The sequence below is a fragment of the Callithrix jacchus genome, chromosome 9, assembly GCF_049354715.1.
Source record: "Callithrix jacchus isolate 240 chromosome 9, calJac240_pri, whole genome shotgun sequence".
In the NCBI taxonomy this organism is placed as follows: domain Eukaryota; kingdom Metazoa; phylum Chordata; class Mammalia; order Primates; family Cebidae; genus Callithrix; species Callithrix jacchus.
In genome coordinates this window covers 24755111-24767249 of record NC_133510.1, presented here as the reverse complement: position 1 = coordinate 24767249, position 12139 = coordinate 24755111, and the positions used below count along the sequence as shown (strand labels likewise).

At 50.6% G+C, this 12139-nt stretch overlaps 1 protein-coding gene across 50 annotated transcripts in view; it reads left to right on the top strand.

The window, feature by feature from the left end:
* Positions 1-10270, top strand: part of LOC100398245 (uncharacterized) — a 159394-nt gene extending 149124 nt beyond the window's left edge. For 49 of the 50 annotated variants that reach the window (XR_013522656.1, XR_013522655.1, XM_078338805.1 and 46 more), the window contains 4 exons: positions 406-494; positions 1239-1297; positions 2717-2770; positions 3432-10270. The gene's annotated coding sequence lies outside the window, so the exon portion shown is untranslated. Of the gene's footprint in view, positions 1-405; positions 495-1238; positions 1298-2063; positions 2235-2716; positions 2771-3431 lie in introns of all 50 variants that reach the window. The other variant, XM_078338849.1, reaches the window with a different exon arrangement.
* Positions 10271-12139: the final 1869 nt, after the last annotated feature.

The window sequence follows — 12139 nt, the reverse complement described above, 5'->3', positions numbered from 1 at the left end:
TCCCTACTGGACTTCCCGGCAATTTCTCGCTCCTCTCTGCAAGGAGTGAGCTCTGGGTCCCAGCCTTTGCCCTTGGTCCCATCACAGCCCCCAGCCATCTCCTCATGGCAGCCCTTCATCAGACACAAGCTACAACCATCCACAGAGCATGGTCTTGCCAGCCCCCAGGAGAGATGCTGACCCTGGTTGACTGTGACCATGATTGGTGTCCAGAGGCATTGGCAGCAGAAACATCAAGTTGCCATCAAAAGTAATGGGCTTGTTTCCCTGTAGGCACCGGCGAGCCAGCTGGCCTTGGTGCCCATGCTGGCCAGTGGAAATTGTCCCTTCCAATAGTAAGAAGTGGAGACCCAGCCTCTGAACTCACAGGGGCCCCTGCCTGACTGGCTGCCTCCCTCTTTGCAGCTGTGGCATGAAGCTGAACTTGGACTACCTGCTGGAGATGCTTTGAGAGTACTTGGTCCTGACCTGCATCTACACTAGGAAGAGAGGATGTGAGTTACACTGCATGTAGCTGAGAAACAGGCTGAGCTTCATCCTCCCTAAAAGGCTGCCAGGCCTGTGGGAGGTGCCCAGAGACCCCAGCAACAGCTCTGGCCTGGCTTATTTAGACACATCTCAGCTCTTTTCCCTTCTCAACACTGGGCACTGCTGGTTTTGAGGGTGCCCTGGTGGGGCAAGGCTACCTCGGGGTCCTCCTGGCTGCAGCAGTTAGTGCCATCCTGACCTCCCCTCACAGTGACAGACCCCACTGCAGGAGCATTAGTGACCTGAATCCACAAGAGCCCTCCCCATGTCTGACTCCCTCCCATCCTCCTGATGGTTGCACACGCATATGCCCTGGGGTCCCAGCTGCTGAATTCGGAGCACTTTGCATCAACCCTGACCTTGGCAGTGAGATGTGAGGAGCGAGCTACAGTTTCCCTCACAAGACTCCAACTTCCCTTTGGGTCCTGCCCGTTGAGTCTAGATCCTGGTCTCTGTCAGTGCTGTCACAGCAGATGGGTGGCAGGCAGCGTGATCCTGGACTTGGATCATTTTGAGTCACTGTGTTCAAGTAAGGTTTGTAGAAGGTGGCGCAGGGATATATGCGGAGGGCGTGCTGGATATCGGGGAAATTAGGCCAAGGCAAGGAGACTGAAAGGGCCTCTACAGCCATCTCTTCCCTCGGGCAGAATCATGAGGTGGCAGTATGGGTCCTCGTGTGTGGTTGACGCTCTCCCCATCTCACCCTGCAGAGAGGCCGGACTTCACAGACGCCATCATCCTCCAGAAAGGGGCCTCAGTGGAGCACGTGGTGAGTTGACAAGACCTGTCCTAACAAGGGGTGGGAGCTCTGTGTTCCCCTTGGAGCGCTGTTCTGCCTGAGGTGCTCTGGGCCAGGGGTGGGCTCTGCTGGTCTCAATCTCAGATGGTGACACACAGGCTCTGGAGTTGGACAGTCTGGGGCTGCGTCTGCAGTACCGTTTCCTAGCCATGTGCTGTGCCTCCAACCTCTCCTGTGAGGTGGGATGTGCTGCTTGCCCCCCTGGGTCATCAGGAAGACATGTTGGATGAAGTCCAGCATGTAGGGCACTCAGCACGCTGCCTGTAGTGCATAGATGACAGTAACCCTGCTCCCATGCCATTCAGGCATTGGCCAAGGAGTGGGGAGTGGCGCTGGCTCAAACAGAAGTCAGGACAGGTTTCAAGGAGGCCACCTGAGCTGGCTTGTAGAACTAGCAGGTCTGGCAGTGAGGAGTTGGGGGTGGGGAGCATCCCAGATAGGGGAGCAGGCATGCACAGGCCCCAGAGGAGGTGCTATTGGCTCAGAGAGCACAAGGCTGCCTTTCTCTGTCCAGAATTCTGTCACCTGAACATGACCCTGCAGGCACCAGTGGTGGCCAAGTGTTGGGTCACATGGCTGTGCTTCTGGGCTGTTGCTTTCCCAGGTGTTATTTTCCTCAAGCTGATTTCTTCTTGGGATCTGTATCATGGAAGCAAGGGACACTGTCCCTCTAGCCCCTTATGACAGTGGTGGCTGGGCTTGCAATCTGGTCTCATGCATTCATTCCTTCTGAAAGCCCAGCCCCAGGTCTCTGGGTGCCACCCTGGAGGTGTTGAACAAATGAGGCCACGCAAAGTCCCATCTCTCTAAGACCTAGGCTTGAGATCACAGGAGGAGGAGCCAAGAAGACTCAAGATTACCCTCCTGAATCCCTTCAGACACTCACAAGTGGCAAACTGAGTAAAATGTAAGACCCATTTGCAGGCCCAAATCAGCCACCTTCCCATCTCTGTCAGGGAAGTGGACCTGCAGGCCTGGCGCCGCCTCTGCCCCAGGGACACTGGGCTGAGGTGTTTTGTCTCCCATTGGGGCCTGGAAGACTTGTGGGCATGTAGGGGGAGGAGCCACATTGCACAATTGCAGTCTCTTCCCTGCCGCCCTCCACTGTCCCACCATCAGAGTGGCAACCAGAGGTCCATACTCTCAGGGAAAATGCTGGCTGCCCCTCCAGGGTCTCCTTCCAATTTCACGTGACATCTGGGACCCTTGTAACCTTGATCCCTACCAAGAAGCACTGGAGGGTGTATGCTGCTCTGGGAGTTGGGGGTGATGTGATATGTGGGAGGCTTCAGGTCACAGGTGGGGCCAGGAGGAGTGAGAGACAGTGTGGTCAAGTTTGGGATGGGGTTAAGTTGAGCCTCATCTCTCTGTGTCTCTCCTGTCCTCCAGTGCCCCTGCATCCACCGGTCACTCGCCAGCGAGTTCAAGTATGCCCTGGTGTGGGTAAGTGTCTGGGTGGGAGGCAGGCAGGGGTTTAGACCCAGCAGAGTCCCCGGATTAGGCATAGAGCAAGGCATTCACATTCCTCTGCATGGTGTTACTGTTTTTCCTGTGGGGATTGGCATGACTGTGTCTGTCCTCTATAGAATGTATGTGTTCACCCAGGCTGGACATGGGCCTTCCCCACCCTTTTTCTTTTTTCTTTTTTTGAGACAGGGTCTGGCTCTGTCTCCCAGGCTACAGTTCAGTGGCACAATCGCGACTCACTGCAGCCTTGACATCCTGTACTCAAGCAGTCTTCCCACCTCAGCATCACAAGTAGCTGGGAGTATAGGCGCACACCAGCATGCTTGGCTGATATTTCATGGAGATGGGATTTTGTTATCTGGCCCAGACTGGTCTGGAACTTCTGAGCTCAAGTGATCCTTGAGCTTAAATGAGGCCTCCAAAAAGTGCTGGGATTACAGGCATTAGCCACTGTGCCTGGCCCTCCTCCACCTTTGAGGTCAGGGATGGTCAGACCACTGCAGACGTCCTGCTGCCTGGGGCCCCGACCTTACACAGGCATTCACCCCCAGAACACACACCCCGGGGTTATCTTTCGTGGCCTTGCCCTTGGCCAGTCCAGGCTGAGGTGACCCCTCTGCCCCCATTCCTCACCCAGGGCACCAGCACCAAGTACAGTCCACAGCGGGTGGGTCTGACCCACACCATGGAGCATGAGGAGGTCATCCAGATCGTGAAGAAATAATGGCACCTGCCAGGCCTCCTGCCTACCTGTCTCATCTCCCTGGGGGCATCAGTCCTACTGGGACACACAAACACCCAAACAAAAATACAAATACACACATTTCTCTGACACTTGGGGTGGGGGCCCTTCCAGGAAGAGACCCCCTTGGGTCCTCCACTCAAGGCTTTCCAGGATTGGAAGCAGAGCTTAGTGGCTTCAAAGGCCCAGCTGACACCCTCCACAGCCTAAGGGGTGTCCTAAAGTGCCTCCCTTTATTTGACCCTCCCAGGGCAGCCCCTGCCCAGCACAAAACCCCCAGACCCTTGCTCTACACACCTGGGCCAGGGACTTTTGAGTTTAGAATCTGTTTTCTAAGTTCCCAGTTCTCCTGGCTCTCCTTTCTGAAATAAAGGATTGAAAACCATTCCTGTCCAGACTGAGAACACTTTGTAACCTTGCTGAACAGTAGCCAGGTTGAGTCAGGTGGGCACAGCTCAAGCATTGAAGGTAACAGTGGGCCTGGGAGTTGGAGAGGGTGGAGCCTGGATCCCCAGGGCAGCCCCAGGCCATGGGTGGCAAGGAGAATGCAGGGTTCCTCAGCCAGGCATGGGCAGGCTCTGCCCAGGGAGTTGGTCATGGGTGTCAGGCCCAGACTGGCCCCTCCAGAGGGGCCTGGCTGCCAAGGTAGGCAGTATCCCAGGAGGCCTTTGTGACCATCTGGGTGGCAGAGTCTCCCTTGTGAGAACAAGGTGGCTGACCATTTCCTGTTGCCTCAGAAGCCAGGAGCAGAGGGGCTGGCAGGGGCTTGTTGAGTACCTACAATGTGCCAGGGACAGTGCCGGCCTCCCATGGTATTCTACTGTCCCTTGGAAGCTGGTGCAGGTTGCACAGTTTTTGAATGCAGAGCCTAGATGTAAGACCTGTGAGCAGCAGCGAAGGCTTCCTGGAGAAGATGTGCCTTTTTGGAGGGATGCAGCAGGTTCTGTGAGGCTGTCAGGAGAGGCAGAGAGCTCCAGGGGGCCTCGGGCCCAGCTGGAGTATGGAGCAGGCACAGGTCCTGGGCTGTTTGCAGCTCCACTGTCAGCTGCTCAGTCCTTTCCAGAGACAAAACAGGAATAATAGACATCATTAAATATACATGTGGCTGGGGCCCCAGGCGGTTGGCCTGGTGGGCTGGGCCTCCCTTCCGCATAACAGCGAGCTGCTCTGCTGGGCTGATCGTGCTCCTGGGCCAGCCAGAAGACCCCCATGAGGCAGCATGCAGGCTAGGAGCAGGCCACGGGACCCAGATAAGGGGTCCCTAGCCTAGAGTCCTTAGGGTTGGCCACTAGCTACCCTCCCATCCCAGACTGCAGGGGCAACAGCAGAGCTGGGGCCTTGCCCCTAACTCACCTTGAGGCCCTTTGCTGCCTCACTTTGTTCATCTTTGAGGGGTGTGATGCCCATGCAGCCCCCTCCTGGTGATGGTGGGATACCAAGACAGGCAAGGGCTCCTTGGCCCCTCTCCCAACAGCCCTGATGCCTGGCCATGAGGCCCTAAGTGAGGGTTTCTACCTGGGTGGTGGTCATTCCCACTTCCACTTTACAGGTAAGGGCTCTGGCCCTGGGTGAGGTGGGGAAGGCCTTGAGTTCACACAGTGTCAGACTGAGTCTGGGCCTTGGGGTAGATCCAGGCCTGTTCTGTCCCCCTGGCTGGCTGACAAAAGGGGGCAAATGAGGCCAGAGGCTGGGGGGTCCTCAGGCAGTGAGGGCTCGGGTGAGTGGCTCCTGCCACTGGGCATGTTCCTGGGCTAGGTCTGTTGTGCGTGGGGGTCAGGCAGGCACTACAGCTCTGTTGTTTCCTGGGCTTTCTGAATCTGTGGGCAGGATGGTTGTATGGTCTACATTTGCATGTGAGAGAGTGAGCGAGAGATCATCCAACTGTGTATGCCCAGGTCAGTGTGAAGTGCAGTTCGTGGTGCCCTTAGGGCTGGGGAAGCTCCCTAAGTCCCCCTCAAAGGTCCCAGACCCCCCCCAACCTGGGCGGGCTCCAGGCTTGGGCCTCACCCTGTCAGCCACCTTGTTCTCATCACTCATGCTCCCTAGCAATCAGGCAGGGGTATGCACCCTCACCCAGACTATGCCCAGGCAGCAGAGCTGCACTCAGCTCCCAGCTGGCATCCCTGCAGCCTTCCAGGGGTCATCTTCCCGCAGCTTTAGAAGACTCAGGTACAAAGGAGCCAAAGAAATGCATATTATTCTGTCCCATGCTTGTGCATTCTCTCATTCATCTTTCTTCCTCTCCAGCTTAGATTCCACAGTTTTTTGTTTCAGAACCCTCCTTTGGCAAGAAAGCCAAGTCGAGAGCCTCTGCTTCCCACTCTGTCCTTCTCCTAGATGGCTCACCCCACCTCCAGCCTCCATCTCGCCAGACCTCGGTCTGAGCAGCCTTTTTGACTCTCCACTGCACTGTCCCATAGCCATCCAAATGCTCCATGTCCCAGACCAAACAATGGCATTCCCACCCCACCCGGCCTCACCTCAGAGACACTCTGCGCACCCTCCAGCTGCACCAACCCAACCCCAAGTTCACCTGGCTCCCCCCTCATCCCAGCCCTATCTAGCCCCTCACCAGGGCCAGCATGTTTCACCTCATCCTGAATATGCCCACTGGACTCCATCACAGCATGGTCCCAGTCACGCCACTGTCCCCGCTCCACTCTTTTCACATGGCAGCCTGAGCTGCCTTTTCTCCTGCTTCCTAAGAAGCCATGTGAGCCAGTGTTTGAGACTGTGGACACTCTGGAGCCAGACTGCCCAGGCTCAACTCCACCTACAAGCTCTGTGGGCCCATGTCTTCCTCTGCAAATTGGGAAGAATAATCACACCCACTTCAGGAGGTTGTAGTGAGTTGAGTTCTGTGTGGCCTGGCGGTTCTGAACACAGGCCTTGCCGTCACAGGTCCCATTGCTTCCTCACTGTGGGCTCTCGGCTGAGGGATCTAACCTAAGATCAAGCCCTTCATTTATAAAATGTGAAGAACAGTTGCTGTACGCCCTATGTGAGAATCTAGTGTGATACTTCAGAAAAGCATTTAGCACCAAGCCTGGCACACAGTAAACATCTGGAAATGTGGAACAGTGACCAAAGTCCCATCCCTTCCATGGCTGATTGGACTAGTCCCTGCCTGCCACCCTGGCCACCTCTCATTTCACATGCCTTCAATCACTCTGCTCTAGCCATAGACTGTACCTGAAGCCCCTCTTACTACCTGGCCTTTGCACATGCTGTTCCACTTGCCAGGAATACTGTTCCCTCTTCCATGTGATCAGCTCCCTCTTATTTTTATCTTGGTTCAGGGTTACCTTGTCAGGAGAATCTTCCTGGACCTCCAATGCAGTGTTTGCCCATCTGGGGTCATGCCCTGACCTTCACAGCTCTTCTTATTGGTGTGACTCTTTGTTTAAAGCCTGCATCCAGGATAGGCATGGTGGTTCATACCTGTAATCCCAACACTGGTAGGCTGAGGCAGGAGTAGTGCTTGGGGGCAAGGAGTTCAAGACCAGCCTGGGCAACTTAGTGGGATCCTGTCTCTGCAAAAAACTGAAAGCAATAGCCAGGTGTGGTGGCACACACCTGTGGTCTCAGCTGCTCGGGCAGCTGAGGTGGGAGGATTGCTTGAGCCTGAGAGCTCAAGGCTACAGTGAGCTGTGATTATGTTAATGCACTCCAGCCTAAGCGATGGAACAAGACCCTGTCTCAAAAAACAAAAAAAAACAAATTCTGTGTCCTCTACAATGCAGGGAACTTCATGAGAGCAGAGATCAGGTTGGCTTTCACTCCACTCTGCCAACCCTGAGTGCCCTGCATAGTGCGTGGCACATAACACATGCACAACTAATGCACAGCTAATATTTAAAGAATCAATAAATGAGAGACTAGTAGCCTGACACCCGCTCTGTGCCTGCACAGAGGTTAGGGACCCTGAGAGGGAGGCAGGACCTGGAACCTACCAGAGAAGGGGCAACCTCAGCTGACTTCTTGCCCGAGGCCCCAGAGACCAAGAGGGGTCAGGTGGGCAGGACTTGCTGCCAGCAGTCACCCAGACCACCTCACTCAGAGCAGACAGGTAGAGGCCTGTAGCAACGATGTTGGCAGTCATAACAGCTGCTTACCCAGGCCAGCCACTGTGCCCGGCTCTCCACCATTTCATGTAATGCCCAGGCCAGCCTTGGTAGGGGAGGTATCTACACTCACGGATGAGGAGACTAATGCTGAGGCTGCATGACTTGCTATGGGTCAGATCCAAGTGAGGAATGAGACCTGACCCAGAGCTCTGAGCCACGGGCCTCCTCATCCCCTGGGCTAGAGCTGGGCTTGCCTCTCTGAGTGGCAGGTCTTCATCTGGACAATGGGGTTTTGCAGGGGAAAGATGCCTGCCTGCGGGTTTGAGGCATGACTTGGGCAAGCCCCTAGACAATGGTGGCCTCTCAGCCTTTCTTTTTTTCTTTTTTTTTTGAGGAGAAAGAGAATAATATTTATTGGGCATGCCACACGCCAAGTTAGATTTCTTTTTATTATTAATAGCACCAGTCGCTCTGAACCTGATTTATTTTTTAATTTTTTAATTGCATTTTAGGTTTTGGGGTACATGTGCAGAACATGCAAGACATTTGCATAGGTACACACATGGCAGTATGTTTTGCTGCCTTCCTCCCCTTCACCCACATTTGGCATTTCTCTCAGCCTTTCTTCTGGACAGACAAGGCTCCCTGCTTGGGGCAAACAGAAAGTATGGCTCTGGGAGGTGCTCCTGGTTCTGAAGAGCCAGCCCTGCCCCACGTTTCCCCAGCAAGTCTTCTGACCTCTCTCTGCCTCACTTTCAACAAATGTTACGTGGCTGTGGGGGTGGAGTTGGATCTGTGACATCTCAGGCCCCGACATTCTTCCTGAGAGCCTGTCTAAAGTGGTGTTTCCACTCACTGTCTCCAATTTCTTTTTTTCCATTTTCAAATTTACAGTGTTGTGGGGGGTGGGGCAGGGTCTCGCTCTATCTCTCAGGCTGGAGTACAGTGGCGCAATCTCGCCTCCCGGCAACCTCCACCTCCCGGGTTTAAGTGATTCTCCTGCCTCAGCCACCACACTGTGCATGCCTTTAGCTGGGATTACAGGTGTGCACCACCACACCCAGCTGATTTTTGTATTTTTTAGTAGAGATGGAGTTTCGCCATGTTGGCCAGGCTGGTCTTGAGTTCCTAGCTTCAAGTGATCCACCTGCCGTGGCCTCCCAAAGTGCTTGGACTACAGATGAGAAACTCAATGCCCAGCCCACATTTATACTTTTAAATGTGACATTTTTGTTTGTTTTTTGACTCAGAAATGCACTCATATGGATCAAAAATCAAACTAATGTAGAAAGATTTATAGGGAGATAACCATTCTCATTATATTTCTTGTGTAGCTTTTGCTGTATTTTTTTTTTGAGATAGTCTCACTCTGTCACTTGAGCTGGAGTGCAGTGGCATAATCTCAGCTCACTACAACCTCCACCTCCTGGGTTCAAGCAATTCTTATGGCTCAGCCTCCTGAGTAGCTGGAACTACAGACACACACCATCATGCCTGGCTAAATTTTGTATTTTAGTAGAGACGGGGTTTCACCGTGTTGCCCAGGCTGGTTTCAAACTCCTGAGCTCTGGCAATTTGCCCACCTCAGCCTCCCAAAGTGCTAGGATTACGGGCTTGAGCCTCCACACCCAGCGCTGTATTTCTTTTATTTGTTTTGACACAGGGTTTTGTCAGAGACTGTGTCAGAGGCTGGAGTGCAGTGGTGTGATCACGGCTCACTGCAGCCTCAAATCCTGGCTCAAGCAATTCTTCCACTTCGGCCTCTTGAGTATCTGGGCCTACAGGCACTTGCCAACACTCCCCGCTAATATTTTAGTTTGTTTTTTAGGGACACGGTCTCATTATATTGCCTAAGCTGGTTTCAAACACTGGGCTCCTCCCATTTCAGCCTCCCAAAGTGCTGGAATTACAGGCATGAGCCCCTGCTCCCTGCTGCAATATTTCTAATATGGAAATAAAAATAAATACAAGCTGAGCATGGTGGTACACATCTGTAATTCCAGCACTTTGGGAGGATGAGATGGGCGCATCACTTGACGCCAGGAGTTCAAGACCAGCCTGGCCAACATGGCACAACCCCATTTCTACTAAAAATAAAAAAATTAGCCGGGCATGGTGGTGCATGTGTGTAATTTTAGCTACTCGGGAAGCTGAGACAGGAGAATTGCTTGAACCAAGGAGGTGGATGTTGCAGTGAGCTGAGATTGTACCATTGCTCTCTAGCCTGGTTGGCAGAGTGAGACTGTCTTAAGAAAAAAAAAAAGCAAATACAAGAACACAAACATATTCACACACACACACACACACACACACACACACTTCCTACAGAAAGGCCTCAGTAAACACTGTAGACAGCAGCCTGCTTCCTGCACTAGCAGGTTCTGGAGATTGCTCCCTACCAGGATACAGAGACCGTCCACATTCCTTGTTATAGCTGTGCCATGCTTTATCCTGGAATGCACCATGATGTACTGTGGCAACGAGCAGCTCCATTTGTGTGTCATTCCCCATAAGGACATGTAGGAGGGATTCCCAGGGGTGGATTACGTGCTTCCTTCCTTCCCTCCCTTTTTTTTTTTTTAATTTTTTTTAAGAAGGGGAAAAAAAGAAAAAGAGGGAAAAAGGAATATTACTTCATTGCTAAAATGAGTTTCAATAATGGCCGATCAATATTTTGAGTGTTTAAAGTGGTTAATGCATATTTTATGTGTTTAAAATGGAGACCTCTATTGTGTTTGTTTGTTCTGGCTCTGAGTTCAAGTCCTGGATATCGTTATCAATTTGTTGTCTCGTTGAATCTAAATCTCATTATGTGTCTTATGTATCTGGGTGTTAAGATCTCTTATTGTTGCATTAATCCTTTTACCCTTGCATCCTTGTAGCTTTGAAATCTATTTTATTAAGTGTGAGAATTGCAACTCCTGCTTTTTATTTATTTATTTTTGCTCTCCATTTGGTTGGTGAGTTTTTTTCCATCCCCTTGTTTTGAGTCTTTGTATATCTTTAGATATATCATTAGATTTTGTGGATGATGTATATTTTGTGTGTTTAAAATGGAGAGCTCTATTGAGTTTATTTGTTCTGGATCTTAGTTCCAGTCCCGGATATCGTTATCAATTTTCTGTCTTGTTGAATCTAAATCTCATTATGGGTCTTATGTATCTGGGTGTTAAGATCTCTTATTATTACATTAATCCTTTTATCCTTGTAGCTTTGAAATCTATTTTGTCAAATGTGAAAATTGCAACTCCTGCTTTTTATTTATTTATTTTTGCTCTCCATTTGGTTGGTACGTTTTTTTTTTTCCAACCCTTTATTTTGAGTCTATGTATATCTTTGGATATACCGTTAGATTTTGTCTGTATCTTTTGATTGGGAGATTTGGTCGATTTAAATTTAGGGTTGCTGCCGTTTGATATTAACTGGCTATTTTGTCCTTTCGTTGATAAAAATTCTTCTTTATGTTAATGCTCTTTACTTTTTGGTGTATTTTTAGAAAGGGTCATACTGGTTGTTCCTTTCTGTGTTTAGTGCTTCTTTTAGAAGTTCTTGTAAAGCAGGCCTGGTGGTAGTAAAATCTCTGAGTACTTGCTTGTTCCTAAAACATTTTATTTTTCCTTCAAATGTAAAGCTTACATTGGCAGGATATGAAATTCTGGGCTGAAAGTTCTGTTGATTAAGTATATTGAATATTGGCCCCCACTCTCTTCTAGCTTGTAGGGTTTCCGTTGAGAGATCTGCTGTAAGCCTAATAGGCTTACCTTTATGGGTAACTTGATCTTTCTCTCTGGCTGCCCTTAATATTTTCTCCTTCGTTTCGATCTTGGTGAATCTAACGATTATGTGCCTTGGGGTTGGTCTTCTTGAGGAATATCTTTGTGGTGTTCTCTGTATTGCCTGGGGTTGAATAGTGTCCTGCTTTGCTAAATTAGGAAAATTTTCCTGGATAATGTCCTGGAGAGTATTTTCCAGCTTGACTTCATTCTCTCCGTCACATTCAGGTACACCAATCAAGCGTATATTAGGTCTTTTCACATAATCCCATATTGCTTGGAGACTTTGCTCATTCCTTTTTATCCTTTTTTCTCTATTCTTGTCTTGTTGTTTTGTTTCATTAAGTTGATCTTCGACCTCTGATACCCTTTCTTCTGCTTGATCCATTCGGCTGTTTAAGCTTGTACATTTTTCACTAAGTTCTCGTGTTGTATTTTTCAACTCCATAAGTTCATTTGTATTCCTCTCTATATTGTCTATTCTTTTCAACATTTCATCTAACCTTTTTTCCAAGTTCTTAGTTTCTTTACATTGGGTTAGAACGAGTTCCTTTAACTCCCAGAAGTTTCTTATCATCCACCTTTTAAAGCCTACTTCAGATAATGGAACACAGTCCTTTTCCATCAGGGCTTGTTCCGTTACTGATGAGTCCTTTTCCATCAGGGCTTGTTCGGTTGCTGATGAGTCCTTTTCCATCAGGGCTTGTTCTGTTGCTGACGGGTTCTGACCTTGAGTATACTCAGCCTTCTTAGGCTGTTTTTT